Source organism: Triticum aestivum, chromosome 2B, assembly GCF_018294505.1.
Source record: "Triticum aestivum cultivar Chinese Spring chromosome 2B, IWGSC CS RefSeq v2.1, whole genome shotgun sequence".
NCBI lineage: Eukaryota > Viridiplantae > Streptophyta > Magnoliopsida > Poales > Poaceae > Triticum > Triticum aestivum.
In genome coordinates this window covers 373,984,418-374,005,968 of record NC_057798.1, presented here as the reverse complement: position 1 = coordinate 374,005,968, position 21,551 = coordinate 373,984,418, and positions in this window count along the sequence as shown.

Genomic DNA, 21,551 nt, shown 5'->3' with positions numbered 1-21,551 from the left:
AACCGGACTTATAATGCTTGAACACTCTCACTTAGCCATAGAATTCTATAATTTTAAATTTCGGCGAAGCCCCTAGTTTTCGGAAGGCCGAATTTGGGGCGCTATCCACGCCTTGGCCGGACAGAATCCGGCTCCTCGCTCGAAGCGGCATAAGTCTTTAGGGACTCGCAAAGAACCTCTCGAACAGCGACCAGCTCTCGCCTCATCATGACGGTCAGTTTTAGCTTTCTCCACTGAGGCGTTAACCCAGCTCAACTGGGGCGCAATCGCAGTGGTTCTCCCAGTGCTACCTTAGCCGATAAAACGGAACGTAAGGTACCAAAACATGGGAGCCGGGCAAACCCAACTATTGACCCAAGAACATGATTCGGAGCCGATGCATATAATGCTATAAGTTCGGGGTGCCGCACTTGTGAAAGTGTTCGGACTTATCACACCATAACGCGGGAAACATAAGCCCCTGGTGTATTTAGCCGTACCAAAACGTACGGATGCAACATGTCATAGATGAACATATGTGTAAGAAAGAAATGCAATTAGAAGCAAAAATGTGCTGCATTGCTTTATTCAAATAAAAACTGCTGTAAGTGCAGGACGATACAAGTGGTGCGGTAAGCAAGGGATGGGACTGTTTAACATGTCCCCCTCCAGGGGTAGGCTACGGAATAATGCATAAAACAGATTTAATGCTCATAATGGAGACCACCTGGATTTTCGTTGTAGCCTTTCTCCTTCCCTGGCTGTTGTATCGTGGGTTCGGCATGTCTGCTGCCGGACAGGGCCTCTGACGAACGGAGTCCTGTGGGTAAAAAATAAAAGGAAAAAAGAAACGACACACTTAAGAGCCCCTGGTGCGGTTGAGCCGCAGTCTGGGCTTATCGTGGTCGAGCCCCTTGCCCCATGCCCATGGTATCTTCAGAGCGTAATGGAGTACGCGAAGGGTCTGTCTTAATGTTTTACAGGGGCTGGGGTTGGGGCCGCACTGCTACGCGTGCTCGGAACGTGCCAGGTGGTCGTGTTGTAGGTTACTCCGGGCACGCTTAGCTGTGTCCGGCCGCTTAGCAGCCGGACTCGAGAATTGCCTTAAAAGGCTGCTTTGTACTTCTGCCGCGAGAGCCGCTGTATGTTCCTCCGTTCGGAGGGAGCGTTCAGTGTTTCCGTTGACCGTGATGACTCCTCTAGGGCCTGGCATCTTGAGCTTGAGGTATGCGTAGTGCGGCACCGCGTTGAACTTTGCGAACGCGGTACGTCCGAGCAAGGCATGATAGCCGCTGCGGAACGGGACTATGTCGAAGATTAACTCCTCGCTTCGGAAGTTATCCGGGGATCCGAAGACCACTTCCAGTGTAACTGAGCCTGTACAATTGGCTTCTACACCTGGTATGACGCCTTTAAAGGTCGTCTTGGTAGGTTTAATCCTTGAGGGGTCTATGCCCATTTTGCGCACCGTGTCCTGATAAAGCAGGTTTAGGCTGCTACCGCCGTCCATCAGGACTCTGGTGAGATGAAATCCATCGACGATTGGGTCTAGAACCAATGCGGCGAACCCACCATGGCGAATGCTGGTGGGGTGGTCCCTTCGGTCAAAGGTGATCGGGCAAGAGGACCATGGATTGAACTTCGGGGCAACTGGCTCCATCGCGTATACATCCCTGAGTGCACGCTTCCGCTCCCTTTTGGGTATGTGCGTGGCATATATCATGTTCACCGTCCGCACCTGTGGGGGGAAACCCTTCTGTCCTCTATTGTTCGGCGGTCGGGTCTCTTCCTCGTCGTCGCTATGTAGCCCCTTGTCGCTGTTTTCGGCAATTAACTTGCCTGCCTGCTTGAACACCCAACAGTCCCTATTGGTGTGGTTAGCTGGCTTTTCAGGGGTGCCATGTATCTGGCACAAGCGGTCGAGAATTCGGTCCAAATTGGACGGACCCTGAGTTGTTCTTTTGAATGGCTTTTTCCGTTGACCGGGTTTAGAGCCTCTGAATCCGGCATTGACTGCCGTATCCTCACTATTATCGCCGTTAATGCGGCGTTTGTTTTTGTAGCGACGCGACCTGCCACTACGGTCCTTGATATCCGGACTGCCAGAATTTTTGTTGAGGTTGTTGCTGCGTGCTAGCCAGCTGTCCTCACCCGCACAGAAGCGGGTCATGAGTGATGTAAGGGCTGCCATGGATTTCGGCTTTTCCTGTCCCAGGTGCCGGGCAAGCCACTCGTCGCGGATGTTATGCTTGAAGGCCGCGAGGGCCTCGGCATCCGGACAGTCGACGATTTGGTTTTTCTTGGTTAAGAACCGTGTCCAGAATTGTCTGGCCGATTCGTCTGGCTGCTGAATTATGTGGCTTAGGTCATCTGCATCTGGTGGTCGCACGTACGTGCCTTGGAAGTTATCGAGGAATGCGGCTTCCAGGTCCTCCCAACTCCCGATTGACTCTGCTGGCAAGCTGTTAAGCCAGTGCCGGGCTGGTCCTTTAAGTTTGAGTGGGAGATATTTGATGGCGTGGAGATCGTCTCCGCGGGCCATGTGGATGTGGAGGAGATAGTCCTCGATCCAGACCGCGGGGTCTGTTGTGCCATCATAAGATTCAATATTGACGGGTTTAAACCCTTCTGGGATTTGATGATCCATTACCTCATCTGTGAAGCACAGTGGGTGTGCGGCGCCTCTGTACTGGGCGATATCGCGACGGAGCTCAAAAGAGCTTTGTCTGTTGTGTTCGGCCCGGCCGGACTTACTGTGTCCGGGGTGACGGTGATCGTCACGTATCGTGGGGCGCCCACGTGATCCATAGATCGATCTTGATTGTCTTGCCTTATCCTCCAATATGTCGCGCAGGTCCGGAGTGTTCCCCTGTGGCCTTGTGCTTTTCGAGCGATGCCGGGGTACGGGTCTAGTGAAGGGCCTTGAGGCCTCTCTGTCGCGACCACGGGGTGGTCGATCAGCCGTATTGTCTCCTGGTGAAGCGGGATCATATGCCTCCACCTCTAATCGGGGGAGCAGCTTACGTTTGGGGTAGCTTTTGGAGGGGCGTTCGAGTTCATGCTCTTCGGCCGCGAGGACTTCGGTCCATCTGTCGGCTAGCAGATCTTGATCAGCTCTAAGCTGCTGCTGCTTTTTCTTGAGGCTGTTTGCCGTGGCCATAAGCCTGCGTTTGAAACGCTCCTGTTCGACGGGATCCTCAGGCACGACGAATTCGTCGTCGTCGAGGCTTGCCTCGTCTCCGGAGGGAGGCATATAGTCCTCTACCTCTTCTTCGGCCGCTCTCTCATGAGGGCTGGCGTCCCCCTCCTCCTGTGCTGGATCTTGCTGGAGTGGGTTGTCTTCGGCGCTATCCGGTGTATTATTGTCTCCGGTGCCGGAATCCTCATTCTTGCTATGGCGGGATTTAGAGCGGCGCCGCTGACGCCGGCGCTTGGGCTGTTTCTTGGAGGGGTCATCCTCCGCTATTCCTTCGCCGTTCCCATCCTTTGGGATATCCACCATGTATATGTCGTATGAAGAGGTGGCTTTCCAGTGCCCGGTGGGCGCTGGTTCTTGGTCGTCTCCGGCATCGTCGTCCATACCGTCGATGTCCTCAGAGTCGTAATCTAGCATGTCGGTTAGATCGTCGACAGTGGCTACCAAGTGGGTGGTGGGTGGGCTCTGAATTTCTTCGTCGTCCGCATCCCAACCGTCCTGGCCGCAGTCCGGCCAGGCCTCTCCTGATAACGAGAGGTACTTTAGCGAACTCAAGATGTCGCCAAAAGGTGAGTGTTGAAAGATGTCCGCCGCGGTGAACTCCATGATCGGCGCCCAATCGGATTCGACTGGAGGGGGCGCGGGAGGTCCGGAGTCCGGCAAGGAGTCCGGCACCTCGGAGTCACGAGCTTCATGGGGGACAAGATCGGTGTTCGGCTCTATCGCCGTAGAGGTTGCAGCCCCCGAGGTGGTGTCTAGCCATCCATCCTTGGTCTGCGCAGCCGGCTCCGAGTCGAAGATCGGAGCGGGTTCGAGTGCGGCCTCCAGGGTACTGTCCGGCTGCAGAGCTAAATCATGCCCATCGTGACAGTACGGCACGCTCGGCTGTGGCTCGAATCCGTCGAGGATCAAGTCCCCGCGGATGTCAGCCGTGAAGTTCAAACTTCCAAATCTGACCTGACGGCCAGGGGCGTAGCCTTCGATCTGCTCCAGCTGGCCAAGCGAATTGGCCCGCAGTGCGAAGCCGCCGAATACGAAGATCTGTCCGGGGAGGAAGGTCTCACCCTGGACTGCATCGTTGTTGATGATCGAAGAAGCCATCGAGCCTATCGGTGACGACACAGAGGAACTCTCAATGAAAGCACCAATGTCGGTGTCAAAACCGGCGGATCTCGGGTAGGGGGTCCCGAACTGTGCGTCTAGGCGGATGGTAACAGGAGACGAGGGACACGATGTTTTTACCCAGGTTTGGGCCCTCTTGATGGAGGTAAAACCCTATGTCCTTCTTGATTAATATTGATGATGTGGGTTACAAGAGTAGATCTACCACGAGATCAAGGAGGCTAAACCCTAGAAGCTAGCCTATGGTATGATTGTTGTTCGTCCTATGGACTAAAGCCATCCGGTTTATATAGACACCGGAGAGGGCTAGGGTTACACAGAGTCGGTTACAATGGTAGGAGATCTACATATCCGTATCGCCAAGCTTGCCTTCCACGCTAAGGAAAGTCCCATCCGGACACGGGACAAAGTCTTCAATCTTGTATCTTCATAGTCTTGGAGTCCGACCGATGATGATAGTTCGGCTATCCGGACACCCCCTAGTCCGGAACTCCCTCATGGGGCTTCATCAGAATCAGCATCATTATCAGAATGATCAACTTTGGCACCTTGCACCAAGATGTAAGAGATGAGGCCATCAAAGTTTGAAAAGGGGCCAATTCTATTTTTTTCCGCTTCACGTGTGCCATCAACACGGGGAGCAGAGGGACCAGGATTGAAGTCTAATCCCCATGACTTCTTGTTTTCCTTTGCCGAAGCCTTTGCATACTGGAAGTTGCGCTTGAAGAGATTATCGTCACGACACCAGAGCAATGATGATGGGTCGGCATCTTCACGCTGTGGTCCACGGACCATACAAGGATAGAATTCTTGTGCAATGGCTTCAGCTTTGTTCTTGGGGGGAAGGCCTCGATAGAGAATATCATCCCCAAGGACTCTTGATAGCATTCTTCTCAGCGTACTCCTGGGTCACGAATTTGTACTTGATCCATTGTTCAGCCCAATAGCGTCGAATCCATTGGATTCGTGTCTTGCGCTGATTATAATCCCCTTCAGGATCTATTTTGTAGATTTCTGCAAGATCATCAGGCAGATCCTTTGATGTTCCCCCTCGACGCTGTCTACCACCCTTCCTTACAGATTTCTCCGTAGCCATGAACTTCAAACTGAATGGTTTCAATATGTTCAAGGGCTTCAAAGGCTTTCGCTTGCTGGTCAGACAGGAACTGGCTTCGGGATATTCAATGTGTTGCTGTAAGAATTCTGCAAACGAATGCAGACTATGAGAGTCGGTTCCAGATTTGTACGAATCCGTGAATAAGTACAAGTGAGGAATCTAACTAGATATGAAGCTTAAGTGACTATACTAGGCAGTATGAGATGCAGACAGAGTAGATCTAATTTTGTATAGACAGAAACAAATTTTGGTAAATTGGATGAATCATTGCGGATCAAAAAGATAGTAAAAATAGAGTTATATTTCCCACACGATGAACTGCTAGATGGGATGAAAGGAGATCGAGCAGTTCAATCCACCGTGCCCTAACTTGGCGACGGAGGACACCTACGGCGGCGGCGGAGAGGACGATGCCCACGGCCGGCGTGAGGACAGCATCGGAGAAGTCACGGCGGCTAAGCGCTTCGTCGCCGGGGTCGTCGAGAGCTAGCGGTGGTGCTAGGGTTTTGACGAGGTGGAGAGGTGGAAGAAGGTTTTCTTGACCGCAGGGGGCACGTATTTATAAGAAGGTGTGCGGCACAGCGCAATTACGCAGGTGCCCCTGCCTGTTCACATCTGAGGGGCACGTGGCAAGCATGCAACATACTCAGAGTTATCCCACGTTCCCACGCCTGCCAAGTGTGTCGGATGGTCGTTCCGGCTTCTCCGGATTTCAACAATAAAGATGAATCATTTAAAAGGACTTGATGTTTGTCTCTGTGTCTTCTGCTGACAAGGATGCAGAGAAGACATTTGACAGTTTCAATAGAATGCATATGATTTGGACAGATAGAGTTTGAGATAGAAAGCATAGAAAGATTAGGGTCCGATCACATTCACTTAGTTCAAGAGATTCAACAATGAAGACATAGCTATAAGTGAATGTTGTAGAGGACAAAAAACTAGTATATATATATATATATATATATATATATATATATATATGGGAAGCAATCAACTCAACATAGTGAAGTAAATCATGAAGATAAGTTGAAAGTTGAAGACAAATCAAATGCGAATGTATTCAACAATAACGCCATGAGTGAAACACTTCAAACCAAGAAATTTGGTGGTGGTGTTACCCACCGTATAGGAAGTATTAGACCCAGACACGGCGCACAATTATCGTGGCGCTCCGAAGTCAATTCCATGTTAATGTATTCACACTCAGAATGTAAGTCTTCATTGATTGAAGATATACTTTACTTCGTGTGTTGCACATCTAAGTCATCAACATGCATAAGTGTTAGGATGTGTGCCTGATCACAGGACATTTGAGGATTCCAAGATATTTAGCTCACACTGTAACTTGCAAAACCTTTTCTCATCCAAGGGCTTTGTGAAGATATCTGCCAGTTGCTCTTCAGTGTTGACGTGAATGATGTCAATATCTTTCTTCATGACATGATCTCGGAGAAAATGATGACGAATTTCAATGTGCTTTGTCTTCGAGTGCTAAACTGGATTGTTGGCAATCTTGATGGCGCTTTCGTTATCACAGAAGAGAGGGACTTGCTTCAGATTGATGCCATAGTCCTTGAGAGTTTGCTTCATCCACAGAAGCTGAGCGCAGCAACATCCAGCAGCAATGTATTCAGATTCAGCAGTTGAGAGTGATACACAGTTTTGCTTCTTTGAAGACCAACAGACAAGTGATCGTCCCAGAAAGTGACATGTTCCTGATGTAGATTTGCGATCCACCTTGTCACCATCATAATCAGCATCCGAGAATCCAACCAGATCAAATCTTGAGCCCTTTGGATACCATAATCCGAGTGTTGGGGTGTAAGCCAAATATCTAACAATTCGCTTCACAGCTAAGTGATGCGATTCCTTTGGTGCCGCTTGGAATCAAGCACACATGCAAACACTAAGCATAATATCTGGCCTAGATGCACATAGGTAAAGTAAAGAACCAATCATGGAGCGGTATACCTTTTGATCGAACTCTTTACCATTGTCGTCGGGACCAAGATGATGTTTGGCTGGCATTGGCATCGTGTAACCTTTGCAATCTTGCATGCCGAACTTCTTCAGACAGTCTTTGAGATATTTTTCTTGAGAAATGAAGATGCCATTTCTTTGCTGACGAATTTGAAGACCAAGGAAGAACTTCAGCTCACCCATCATGGACATCTGATATTGCTCTTGCATCATGTATCCAAACTCATCACTATACTTCTGGTTGGTGCAGCCGAAGATTATGTCATCCACATATATTTGGCATACAAACAGTTCACCATCATATGTCTTCGTGAAGAGTGTGGGATCTAGGGATCCTGGTTTGAAGCCTGTGCTCTTCAGGAAGTCTTTGATTGTATCATACCAAGCGCGAGGAGCTTGTTTGAGGCCATACAGTGCTTTGTTTAGTTTGTACACCATATTAGGATGTTTTGGATCTTCAAAACCAGGTGGTTGAGCAACATACACTTCTTCTTCAATCTTGCCATTGAGGAAAGCACTCTTCACATCCATTTGATATAGCAAGATGTTGTGGTGATTAGCATAGGCTAGCAGTATGCGAATAGCTTCAAGCCTAGGCACCGGAGCAAATGTTTCATCAAAGTCGATTCCTTCAACTTGAGTATATCCTTGAGCCATAAGACGTGCTTTGTTTTTGATGACTTGACCATGCTCATCTTGTTTGTTCTGATATATCCATTTAGTGCCAATAATGTTATGTTTGCGATGGTCAGGTCGCTTGACAAGTTCCCAAACATTATTCAGCTTGAACTGTTGAAGTTCTTCTTGCATGGCTTGAATCCATTCAGGTTCCATAAAGGCTTCAGCAACTTTCTTGGGTTCAGTTATTGATACAAATGAAAAGTGCCCACAGAAATTTGCTAACTGTGTTGCTCTTAAGCGAGTAAGCGGACCAGGTGCATTTATGCTATCAATTATCTTCTCAATTTGTACTTCATTTGCAACACGAGGATGAACTGGACGAAGCCCTTGCTCATGCTGATCATTGTCATCATTGGGAGGATTGTCTTCGGTCTGAGCATTCAGGTTGGTTTGGTGTAGAAATGATAAGTTCCTCTTCAGGCTGTGCTTCAGAGGGCATGATTTCACCAGTTCCCATCAGCTTGATAGATTCGCTGGAAGGAGCTTCATCTAATGTGCTTGGCAGGAGCTCTTGTTGTGAACCATTGGTTTCATCAAATTGCACGTCGACAGTTTCAACGATTTTGTAGTGGAAGAGGTTGAAGACTCTGTAAAAGTGCGAATCCTTTCCATAACTGAGCATGAAGCCTTCGTGAGCTTTGGGTTCAAATTTTGACTTGTGATGGGGATCCTTGATCCAGCACCTAGCACCAAAGACTCTAAAGTAGCTAACATTTGGCTTCTTGCCAGTAAGGAGCTCATAGGATGTTTTACCCAGAAGCTTGTGGATGTAAACACGGTTGATGATGTGACATGCTATATCAATAGCTTCAGGCCAGAACTTTCTTGGTGTCTTGTACTCGTCGAGCATTGTTCGAGCCATCTCAATGAGGGTTCTATTCTTGCGCTCAACAATGCCATTTTGCTGAGGTGTGTATGGAGCAGAAAACTCATGAGTGATTCCCAATGTATCCAGATAGAGATCAAGCCCGGTGTTCTTGAATTCAGTGTCGTTATCACTTCTTATATGCTTGATCTTGACGCCATAGTTGTTCATTGCTCGATTGGCGAATTGTCTGAAGACATCTTGTACTTCAGTCTTGTAGAGAATTATGTGCACCCATGTATATCTTGAGTAGTCATCAACAATGACAAAGCCATAGAGACACGCTCTTGTTGTGAGGGTAGAGTAGTGAGTAGGGCCAAATAAGTCCATGTGCAACAGCTCAAAGGGTTGAGATGTCGTCATGATTGTCTTCGAGGGGTGCTTGGCCCTCGTCATCTTTCCAGCTTCGCAGGCACCACACAAATGATCTTTCTTGAACTTGACACCTTCGATGCCTATGACATGCTTCTTATTGACGAGAGTTTGTAAGTTCCTCATGCCAGCATGCCCCAGCCTTCGATGCCAGAGCCAGCATTCTGAAGCTTTTGCAAGAAGACATACGGCAAGCTGTGGACCTGCTGAGAAATCTACCATGTATAGATCACCTTTCCTACACCCTTCAAAGACTAGAGACTTGTCAGATTCCATTAGTACAAGGCAACAATATTTTCCAAATATCACAATCATGTTTAAGTCACAAAGCATTGAGACAGACATTAAGTTGAATCCAAGGGATTCAACAAGCATCACTTTATCCATGTGTTGATCCTTTGAGATTGCAACTCTACCTAGACCCAATACCTTGCCTTTACCAGTGTCAGCAAATGTGATTTGACTCTTGTCGGATGGACGTAAGGTTGAGTCCATGAGAATACTTCGATCACCAATCATATGATTAGTGCATCCACTGTACATAATCCATTCTGAAGCACGAGATGTCATACCCTATAGTGCAGTTAGGAGGATAGGCTTCACAAGGTATGTTGTGAAGCATAAGCATTTGACGCACACTTGGATTATCACAGCTTAGATGAAAGTTAGCACATAGTATGACAGGTAAGCGATTCATATGTGGAATACATAGTAAGTCATTTTATCATGCGTCCCTTTGTGTTTTAGGTCCCCAGCAATAATATCGGACGCCTTTGATTGCTGGCTGGAGACCATATTCTGCAAAAGAGAGTTAATTCTTCTTCACCACCCACATCTTCAGGGGTAGCTTATAAGCAATGAGTCTAAGTGTAGCATCTGAGAATTTCGGCTTTGAAGCCCTAGCAAATAGCCTTGCAGGAGATGAACGATACTCATATGAATAAGCAGAAAAGTTCTTAGTCCTATGAACATGGCGGTTTGAGGACACACGTTCATATTCATAAGTTTGAGTACTATTTCCCTGCAAAACATTGGCGTTAGGGTGACTCAAGTGAGTCCTGTATTCGTATGAAGCTGTTGGACCATATGATGCCTTTGGTCTGGGGTTTGTCTTCTTCCCAGGTGGTGTCATGATGACATTCACTGGAAGATTCTTAAGACAGCTTTTGGGAACCCAGATCTTCTTCATAGGTGGTCCATTCCTGCAGATAGTACCAATATACCTGGCAAACACTTCACCATTCTGATTTTTGAACAGTTTATAGTTTGCATCAAAGGATTCATCAATGATAATAGGATTAGCACAGGTAAAGCCAGATAAAGTGGATGGATCCACTGAAGGTTCCTTTGCAGCAACCCATGTGGTTTTGGGATACTGCTCAGGCTTCCAATAGGAACCATCAGCATTCATTTTCCTCTCGAACCCAACACCCCCTTTCCTAGGGTTTCAGTTCAGAATCTGCTTTCTGAGGACATCACAAAGTGTCTGATGCCCTTTCAGACTTTTATACATCCCTGTTCAAAGCAATGTCTTCAACCTAGCATTTTCATCAACAATAGTAGTGGTATCCTCAGTAGAGGGGTTAGTGTCCACATCTGTAGTTGAAGACAAAGCAACAGTAGCAGCATTGGAACATTCAGCAATAGAGGCAGCGTTATCACGCTCAATGCATTTTAAACATGGTGGTTCAAATCCATCCTGAGCGGAACTGATCTGTTGAGCGCGAAATGGCTCATTCTCTTTTTGAAGATCTTCATGAGTCGCTTTCAATTTCTCAAGCTCTTGCTTCCTTTGAAGATAATCATAGGAGAGCTTTTCATAAGTGGTTGAGAGCGTCTCATGAAGACTTTCAAGTTCTTGATACTTAGCATGAAGATTTTTTATGTCTTCAACTAAGGACTATGAACGTGTCATTTCCGCATCCAACAGGTCATCGCTTTTGTCTAACAGTTTTTGAGTATGTTCCATAGCCCTTTGTTGTTCAGTAGCAATTTTAGCAAGTGTTTTGTAGCTGGGTTTAGATTCACAATCAGAGTCATCTTCACTTGATGTTTGAAAGTAAGCATTGCGTGATTTTACCTTGGCACCGCATGCCATGAAGCAGTAGGTGGGAGCAGGATCGTCCTTGTCATCATCAGCGTTGGTGTGGGAGTCATTGTCTTTAGAGTTGAAGATGGACTTGGCAACATAGGCAGTGGCTAGAGCCAGACTTGCAACGCCAGAGTCGGACTCAGCTACAGATTCCACCTCCGCCTCCTCAGAAGCAGACTCCTCCTCTGAATCCATCTCCTTGCCAACAAAAGCACGAGCCTTGCCAGATGAGCTCTTCTTATGAGATGAAGACTTTGATGAGGACTTGGAAGAAAACTTTGATGATTTCTTCTTCTTCTTGTCATCAGAGTCATATTCCTTGCTCTTCTTCTTCTTCTCATTGTCCCACTGAGGACACTCAGAGATGTAGTGCCCAGGCTTCTTACACATGTGACATGTTCTCTTTTTGCTGTCTTGAGTGGAAGCTTCATCATTTCTTGAACTGGATCGTGAAGACTTTCTGAAGCCCTTCTTCTTGGTGAATTTCTGGAACTTCTTCACAAGCATAGCAAGTTCCCTTCCAATGTCTTCAGGATCATCAGAACCGCAGTCAGATTATTCTTCTTCAGATGAGGAAACAACTTTTGCCTTCAAAGCACGAGTTCGGCCATAGTTGGGGCCATAGATATCTCTTTTCTCAGAAAGCTGGAACTCATGTGTGTTGAACCACTCAAGTATATCAGACGGATCGAGAGTCTTGAAGTCAGGACGTTCTTGTATCATGAGGGCAAGGGTGTCAAAGGAGCTGTCAAGAGATCTCAGCAGCGTCTTGACGATTTCATGCTTAGTGATCTCAGTGGCGCCGAGAGCTTGAAGCTCATTTGTGATGTCGGTGAGGCGATCAAACGTGAGCTGGACATTTTCATTGTCGTTTCTCTTGAAGCGGTTGAAGAGATTGCGAAGAACACTAATCCTCTGGTCTCTCTGTGTAGAGACGCCTTTGTTGACCTTGGATAGCCAGTCCCAGACTAGCTTTGATGTTTCCAAAGCACTCACACGGCCATACTGTCCTTTGGTCAGATGACCACAGATGATGTTCTTTGCAGTCAAGTCCAGTTGAATGAACTTTTTGACATCAGCAGGGGTGACACCTTCACCAGTTTTTGGAACGCCGTTCTTGACGACATACCAGAGGTCGACATCAATGGCTTCAAGATGCATGTGCATCTTATTCTTCCAGTTGGGATATTCAGTTCCATCGAACACGGGGCAAGCAGCGGAGACTTTGATTATCCCTGCAGTCAACATAGCTAAACTCCAGGTGGTTAAACCGAATCACACAGAACAAGGGAGTACCTTGCTCTGATACCAATTGAAAGTGCTAGTTATCGAATAGAGGGGGGGTGAATAGGCGATTTTTATCAAAGTCTTCAAAACGTTGAAGTTTCGAAGACAAACAATAGAAATGACCTAATTGATATGAAGCGGAAGATAAACTACAACAAGCAAGCCATAGTCAAGTATGCAATAATGTGAACGTACAAAGACTATTAGCAGCTAGGCAGTAAGGATCAGGATGGAAGATAATACGAAGCCAATCAACGATAGTAGTCAAGCAATGAAGTTAAACAAATTAAGACAAATAAGCAATGACTTCACGAAGACAAACTCAAAGTAAAGGAGGGAAGAGATAGAACCAGTCACTTGATGAAGACACAGGATTTTTTGGACCAGTTCTAGTTGCTGTGACAACTGTACGTCTGGTTAGGGAGGCTGGGATTCAACTCAGAAGACCGCGTCTTCACCTTATTCCCCTTGAGCTAAGGACACATAGTCCTAGCCCAATCACTCTGGTAAGTCTTCAAGGTAGACTTCCGAACATTCACAGACTTCGTTCACCGGCAATCCACAATGACTCTTGGATGCTCAGAACGCAACGCCTAACCGGCTGGAGGATACATAGTCCTCAAGTGTAATAAGTCTTCAGGTCACACAGACAGAAAGACTTCAGTGATGCCTAACACTCTTTGGCTCTGGGTGTTTGGGCTTTGTCCTCGCAAGGATTTCTCTCTCAAAGGCTTCGAGGTGGGTTGCTCTCAAAACGACAAAAGCCGTAAACTAACTCTGAGCAGCCACCAATTTATGGTGTAGGGGGTGGGCTATTTATAGCCACAAGGCAACCCGACCTGATATGTCTGAAATGACCCTGGGTCACTAAGGATCTCACACGTGTTCCAACGGTCAGATTTCAAACACACACGGCAACTTTACTTGGGCTACAAGCAAAGCTGACTCATCCAACTCTGGATAAGATTTGCTCTCATTGTCTTCGCTCGAAGACATAGGATTTGGGTTGAGCATCACTTCAGTCACTCTGACTTTGTTCACTTGGACCCCACTTAACAGTACGGTGGTTCCTATGACTCGACAAAGAAGAAAAGGAAACAACGAAACAACTCAGTCTTCGCACTCCATAGTCTTCACTCAATGTCTTCTCATGTCATAGACTTCAGTGTGAATATCTTCACACACCACCATTGTCTTCAATGTCTTCATACATTTTTAGGGGTCATCTCCGGTAGGTAAACCGAATCAATGAGGGACACTTCCTGCGTTATCCTGCAATTCTCACAAACGCATTAGTCCCTCAACCAACTTTGTCTTCAATACTCCAAAACCAACTAGGGGTGGCACTAGATGCACTTACAGCGTTACTCTGTTCTTATGAACTTAATACTCTAGATGCAGGTAGGAGTCGGTCGATGTGTGGAGTAATAGTAGTAGATGCAGGCAGGAGTCGGTCTACTTGTCACGGATGTGATGCCTATATACATGATCATGCCTAGATATTCTCATAACTATGCACTTTTCTATCAATTGCTCGACAGTAGTTTGTTCACCCATCGTAATACTTATGCTATCTTGAGAGAAGCCACTAGTGAAACCTATGGCCCTCGAGTCTATCTTTTACCATATAAGTTTCCGATCTACTTTATTTTGCAACCTTTACTTTCCAATCTATATCATAAAAATACCAAAAATATTTATCTTGTCTTATTATCTCTATCAGATCTCACTTTTGCAAGTTACCGTGAAGGGATTGACAACCCCTTTATCGTGTTGGTTGCGAGGTTCTTGTTTATTTGTGTAGGTACGAGGGACTTCTTTGGATCCTCCTAATGGATTGATACCTTGGTTATCAAAAACTGAGGGAAAGACTTACGCTACTTTGCTGCATCACCCTTTCCTCTTCAATGGGAAACCAACGCAGTGCTCAAGAGGTAGCAAGAAGGATTTCTAGCGTTGTTGCCGGGGAGGTCTTTGCTCAAGTCAAGACATACCAAGTACCCATCACAAACTCATCTCCCTCGCATTACATTATTTGCCATTTGCCTATCGTTTTCCTCTCCCCCACTTCACCCTTGCCGTTTTATTCGCCCTCTCTTTCCCGTTCGCCTCTCTTTTTCGCTTGCCTCTTGTGTGCCTATTTGCCCTTATGGCTTTGCCTAAGAACGTTTATCTTCATCTTAGAAGGTTGGAAGAGATCGAAATCAACATTAGAAGCTTTATGACTTTACAATTTGAGCATAATAATTTCTTTAGAAACGAGCTTAAAGAAAAAAAAAGCTTTATGGAATACATGAATAAAGAACTTGATGATATGTCTAAGGAATTTTATGGTTTTAATTCTCAGATTGCTCGTCTTGAAAAATCAATAGCCCAAATTTCTGATAAGCAAGCCACCTTAGTTAATAAGATGGCTGCCAAACTAGAAGGGTTAGAAAGAAATAATTATGAAGATCTAAAAGTTATTGATGTGTCTCCTATTAAATATTTGTTTTGCAATATGAATCTTGATAATGATGGGACTGGAGATGAGTCAACTTTAGTTAAAAGGCGTCCCGATGATTCGGAGTTTTTAGATCTTGATGCTAAATTTGGTAAAAGTGGGATTGGAGAGGTCAAAACTTTACATAGCAATGAACCCACTATTTTGGATTTCAAGGAATTTAATTATGATAATTGTTCTTTAATAGATTGTATTTCCTTGTTGCAATCCGTGTTGAATTCTCCTCATGCTTATAGTCAAAATAAAGCTTTTACCCAACATATCGTTGATGCTTTGATGTAATCTTATGAGAAAAAACTTGAATTTGAAGTTTCTATACCTAGGAAACTTTATGATGAGTGGGAACCTACTATTAAAATTTAAAATTAAAGACCATGAATTCTATGCTTTGTGTGATTTGGGTGCTAGTGTTTCTACGACTCCAAAAACATTATGTAATGTTCTAGGTTTCCGCGAATTTGATGATTGTTCTTTAAACTTGCACCTTGCGGATTCCACTATTAAGAAACCTATGGGAAGGATTAATGATGTTCTTATTGTTGAAAATAGGAATTATGTGACCGTAGATTTCAGTGTTCTTGATACAAATTGCAATTTTTCATGTCCTATTATTCTTGGTAGACCTTTCCTTAGAATGATTGGTGCAATTATTGATATGAAGGAAGGGAATATTAGATTCCAATTTCCATTAAGAAAAGGTATGGAACATTTTCCTAGAAAGAAAATCAAATTACCTTATGAATCTATTATGAGAGCCACTTATGAATTGAATACCAAATATGGCAATACCTAGATCTATCCTCGCTTTTATGCCTAGCTAGGGGCGTTAAACGATAGCGCTTGTTGGGAGGCAACCCATTTTTATTTTTGTTTCTTGCTTTTTGCTTCTGTTTAGTAATAAATAATTCATCTAGCTTCTGTTTAGATGTGGTTATATGTTTTAATTAGTGTTTGTGCCAAGTAGAACCTATAGGATCATCTTGGGTGATAGTTAATTTGATCTTGCTAAAAAACAGAAACTTTTGCACGCACGAGAATAATTTTAATAAATCACAGAAACGTGATTTTGAGTTGACCATTTTTGCAGTAGATCAATAGACAAATTTCCTAGGACTTCCTATTTTGGTAGGAGTTTTAGAGTTACAGAAGTATTCGAAAGTTACAGATTTCTACAGACTTTTCTGTTTTTGACAGATTCTGTTTTTCGTGTGTTGTTGTCTTATTTTGATTAATCTATGGCTAGTATGGGGGGGGGTATGAACTATAGAGAAGTTGGAATATAGTAGGTTTAACACCAATATAAATAAATAATGAGTTCATTATAGTACCTTAAAGTGGTGGTTTTTCTTTCTTGCACTAACGGAGCTTATGAGATTTCCTGTTGAGTTTTGTGTTGTGAAGTTTTCAAGTTTTGGGTAAAGATTTGATGGACTATGGAATAAGGAGTGGCAAGAGACTAAGCTTGGGGATGTCCATGGCACCCCAAGATATTTCAAGGACAACCAAAAGCCTAAGCTTGGAGATGCCCTGGAAGGCATCCCCTCTTTCTTCTTCGTCTATCTGTAACTTTACTTGGAGCTATATTTTTATTCGCCACATGATATGTGTTTTGCTTGGAGCATCTTATATGATATGAGTCTTTCCTTTTTAGTCTACCACAATCATACTTGCTGTACACACATTTTGGGAGAGAGACACATGATTCGTAATTTATTAGAATACTCTATGTGCTTCACTTATATCTTTTGAGCTAGACAATTTTTGCTCTAGTGCTTCACTTATATCTTTTTAGAGCACGGTGGCGGCTTAATTTTGTAGGAATTATTGATCTCTCATGCTTCACTTATATTATTTTGAGAGTCTTTTTGAACAGCATGGTATTTGCTAAGGTTATAAAACTAGTCCTAATATGATGGGCATCCAAGTTGGGTATAATAAAAACTATCATAGAAAGTGCATTAAACACTATGATCAATTTGATGCTTGATAATTGTTTTGAGATATAAAGGTGGTAATGTTAGAGTCGTGCTAGTTGGGTAATAATGAAATTGAGAAATACTTGTTTTAAGGTTGGCAAGTCCCGTAGCATGCACGTATGGTAAAAGTTGTGTGACAAATTTGTTGCATGGGGTGCTCTTTTAATTGTCTTCCTTATGTGTGGAGGTCAGGAGTGCACGATGGTTAACTCCTACCAACCCTTCCCCTAGGAGCATGCATAGTAGTACTTTGCTTCGAGGGCAAGTAAACTTTTCCAATAAGTATATGAATTCTTTATGACTAATGTGAGTCCATGGATTATACGTACTCTCACCCTTCCACCATTGCTAGCATGTATTACGCCGTGCAACTATCACCGGTATCATGCACCCACCATTTACCTTCCTCAAAACAGCCACCATACCTACCTATTATGGCATTTCCATAGCCATTCCGAGATATATTGACATGCAACTTTCCACCATACCATTTATTATGACATGCCCCATCATTGTCATATTGCTCTTTGCATGATCATGTAGTTGACATCGTATTTGTGGCAAGGCCACCTCCATAATTTTTCATACATGTCACTCTTGGTTCATTGCATATCCCGGTACACCCCCGGAGGCATTCACGTACAGTCATATTTTGTTCTAAGTATTGAATTGTAACTCTTGAGTTGTAAATCAATAAAAGTGTGATGATCTTCATTATTAGAGCATTGTCCCAAGTGAGGAAAGGATGATGAAGACTATGATTCCCCCACAAGTCGGGATGAGACTTCAGACTTTATAAAAATAAAAGAGGCCAAAGAAGCCCAAATAAAAAAAAGAGGCCAAAGAAGCCCACCAAATAAAAAAATGAGAGAAAAGAGAGAAGGGACAATGTTACTATCTTTTTTCCACACTTGTGCTTCAAAGTAGCACCATGATCTTCATGATAGAGAGTCTCCTATGTTGTCACTTTCATATACTAGTGGGAATTTTTCATTATAGAACTTCGCTTGTATATTCCAATGATGGGCTTCCTCAAAATGCCCTAGGTCTTCATGAGCAAGCAAGTTGGATGCACACCCACTTAGTTTCTTTTGTTGAGCTTCCATATATTTATAGCTCTAGTGCATCTGTTGCATGGCAATCCCTACTCACTCACATTGATATCTATTAATGGGCATCTCCATAGCCCGTTGATACGCCTAGTTGATGTGAGACTATCTTCTCCCTTTTTGTCTTCACAACCACCACCCTATTCCACATATAGTGCTATGTCCATGGCTTGCGCTCATGTATTGCGTGAGAGTTGAAAAAGCTGAAGCGCGTTAAAAAGTATGAACCAATTGCTTGGCTGAAACCGGGGTTGTGCATGATGGGAGTATTTTGTGTGATGAAAATGAAGCATGGCCTAACTATATGATTTTGTAGGGATGAGCTTTCTTTGGCTATGCTATTTTGATAAGACATGATTACTTGTTAGTATGCTTGAAGTATTACTATTTTTATGTTTTATGAACTTTTATCTTGAATCATTTGGATATGAACATTCATGCCACAAAAAACAAAATTACATTGAGAAATATGCTAGGTAGCATTCCACATCAAAATTTCTGTTTTTATCATTTACCTACTCGAGGACGAGCAAGAATTAAGCTTGGGGATGCTTGATACGTCTCCAACGTTTCTATAATTTTTGATTGTCCCATGCTATTATATTACCCGTTTTGGATGTTTATGGGCTTTACTTTACACTTTTATAACATTTTTGGGACTAATCTACTAACCAGATGCCCAACCCGAATTGCTGTTTTTTTGCCTATTTCAGTGTTTCGAAGAAAAGGAATATCAAACGGAGTCCAAACGGAATGAAACCTTCGGGAGCGATCTTTTTGGAACAAACGTAATTCAGGAGACTTGGAGTGGACATCAAGAAGCAGCCGAGGCGGCCACGAGGCAGGAGGGCGCACCCTAGGGGGGTGGGCGCGCCCCCCACCCTCGTAGGCCCTTGTGGCTCCCCTGACCGTCCTCCTTCACCTATATATATCTACGTACCCCGAAAACATCTAGGAGCACCACGAAAACCTATTTCCACCGCCGCAACCTTCTGTATCAGAGAGATCCCATCTTGGAGCCTTCACCGGCGCTCCGTCGGAGGGGGAATCGACCATGGAGGGCTTCTACATCAACACCATAGCCTCTCCGATGAGTTGTGACTAGTTTACCACAGACCTTCGGGTCCATAGTTATTAGCTAGATGGCTTCTTCTCTCTCTTTGAATCTCAATACAAATTTCTCCTCGATCTTCTTGGAGATCTATTTGATGTAACTCTTTTTGCGGTGTGTTTGTCGAGATCCGATGAATTGTGGGTTTATGATCAAGTTTATCTATGAGAAATATTTGAATCTCCTCTGATTTCTTTTATGTATGACTGGTTATCTTTGCAAGTCTCTTTGAATTGTCAGTTTGGTTTGGCCTACTAGATTGATATTTCTTGCAATGGGAGAAGTGTTTAGCTTTGGGTTCAATCTTGCGGTGTCCTTTCCCAGTGATAGCGGGGGCAACAACGCACATATTGTATTGTTGCCATCGAGGATAAAAAGATGGGGTTTATATCATATTTTTTGAGTTTATCCCTCTACATCATGGCATCTTGCTTAATGCGTTACTATGTTCTTATGAACTTAATACTCTAGATGCAGGCAGGGGTCGGTCGATGAGTGGAGTAATAGTAGTAGATGCAAGAAGGAGTCGGTCTACTTGTTACGGACGTGATGCCTATATACATGATCATGCCTAGATATTCTCATAACTATGCACTTTTCTATCAATTGATTGACAGTAATTTGTTCACCCATCGTAATAATTATGCTATCTTGAGAGAAGCCACTAGTGAAACCTATGGCCCCTGGGTCTATCTTTTACCATATAAGTTTCTGATCTACTTTATTTTGCAATCTTTACTTTCCAATCTATATCATAAAAATACCAAAAATATTTATCTTATCTTATTATCTCTATCAGATCTGACTTTTGCAAGTTACCGTGAAGGGATTGACAACCCCTTTATCGCGTTGGTTGCGAGGTTCTTGTTTGTTTGTGTAGGTACGAGGGACTTCTATGGAGCCTCCTACTGGATTGATACCTTGGTTCTCAAAAGCTGAGGGAAATACTTACGCTACTTTGATGCATCACCCTTTCCTCTTCAAGGGAAAACCAAGGCAGTGCTCAAAAGGTAGCAACCAGCTATATCTTCACACACAAGGAAGTGCCTCCTTATTACGCACCAAAAAAATGAATACTCCCCATGCTAGCTGGGACCCACCTTGGTGGGAGGCTGACTTGTGGGCCTACTAAGTTGATGGGGACGGAGGGCTTTGTCAACTTAGTCAATATGAAAGATTCTAACTCCAATGACCATATGATGTCCATCCAACGGCCGTAGTGCTTCTTCAACCTCTGGTCTTCTTGCTCTAGCCGCCCAAAGCAGCGCCGGTCATGCCGCATGCTCCTGCCTCCCGTGGCAAGCTGTGCTGCCGTGGAGGCCTCACCGCCCCTACTATTCTCGACGTGGTCAAGGAACGACTTCCATCGGAAGAGTAATGTACATGGAGAGGCAGATAGCTGGGTCCACGACGGCCGCAAGGAAGTGCCTCCTTATTATGTGCAAAATAATTACTCCTCCACCTGACAGCAGGGACCCACTGGACGGGCCACCGTATTCGTGAGAAAAACGTTTGCCCCCTGACTGGTGGGACCCACCAGCTACATCTTCGCACGCAAGGAAGTGCGCCCATATTACGGGCAAAAAAAATGATTCACCCCCCTGACTGTTGGGACCCAACAGCTACATCTTTGCACGCAAGGAAGTGCCTGATAGTCGAGACCCACCTGGTCGAAGCGTACGTAGCGTTATCATTCTGGTCGCGAACGTGTACATACATACTGGTTGATGTAGAGGCGTGCATCTGTCGTAGTAGAGGCGTGCACGTGTCGTAGTAGAGGCGCGCACGTAGCATGTACACGTACGTACAGCGGCCAGGGTGCAAGAAAGTAAATACGACCATGTACGTACATACGGGCGGGGTCTCGAATGCCTACTCGCGCATACGTACGTCCATGGCTCGTGTACATGGCTGGGTTGGAACGGAGAAACTGCGTCGTCGTCGTGTTCATGGGGAGCCAACCGGCTGGGTCAGAACGGAATGTGTCGTCGTGTTCATCGGGAGGGCTTGGACGGAACAACCGATGAAAACGAGGCCTGGCGTACCGTAGAATGGAGGAAATGGCCTTGTGTTCGACCGACCACGGTCCAAATAGGATCCTGTTCATCGGGAGGGGTCTGGCGTAACTCAAAACGGAGGAAACAGTGTTCTGTTGGAC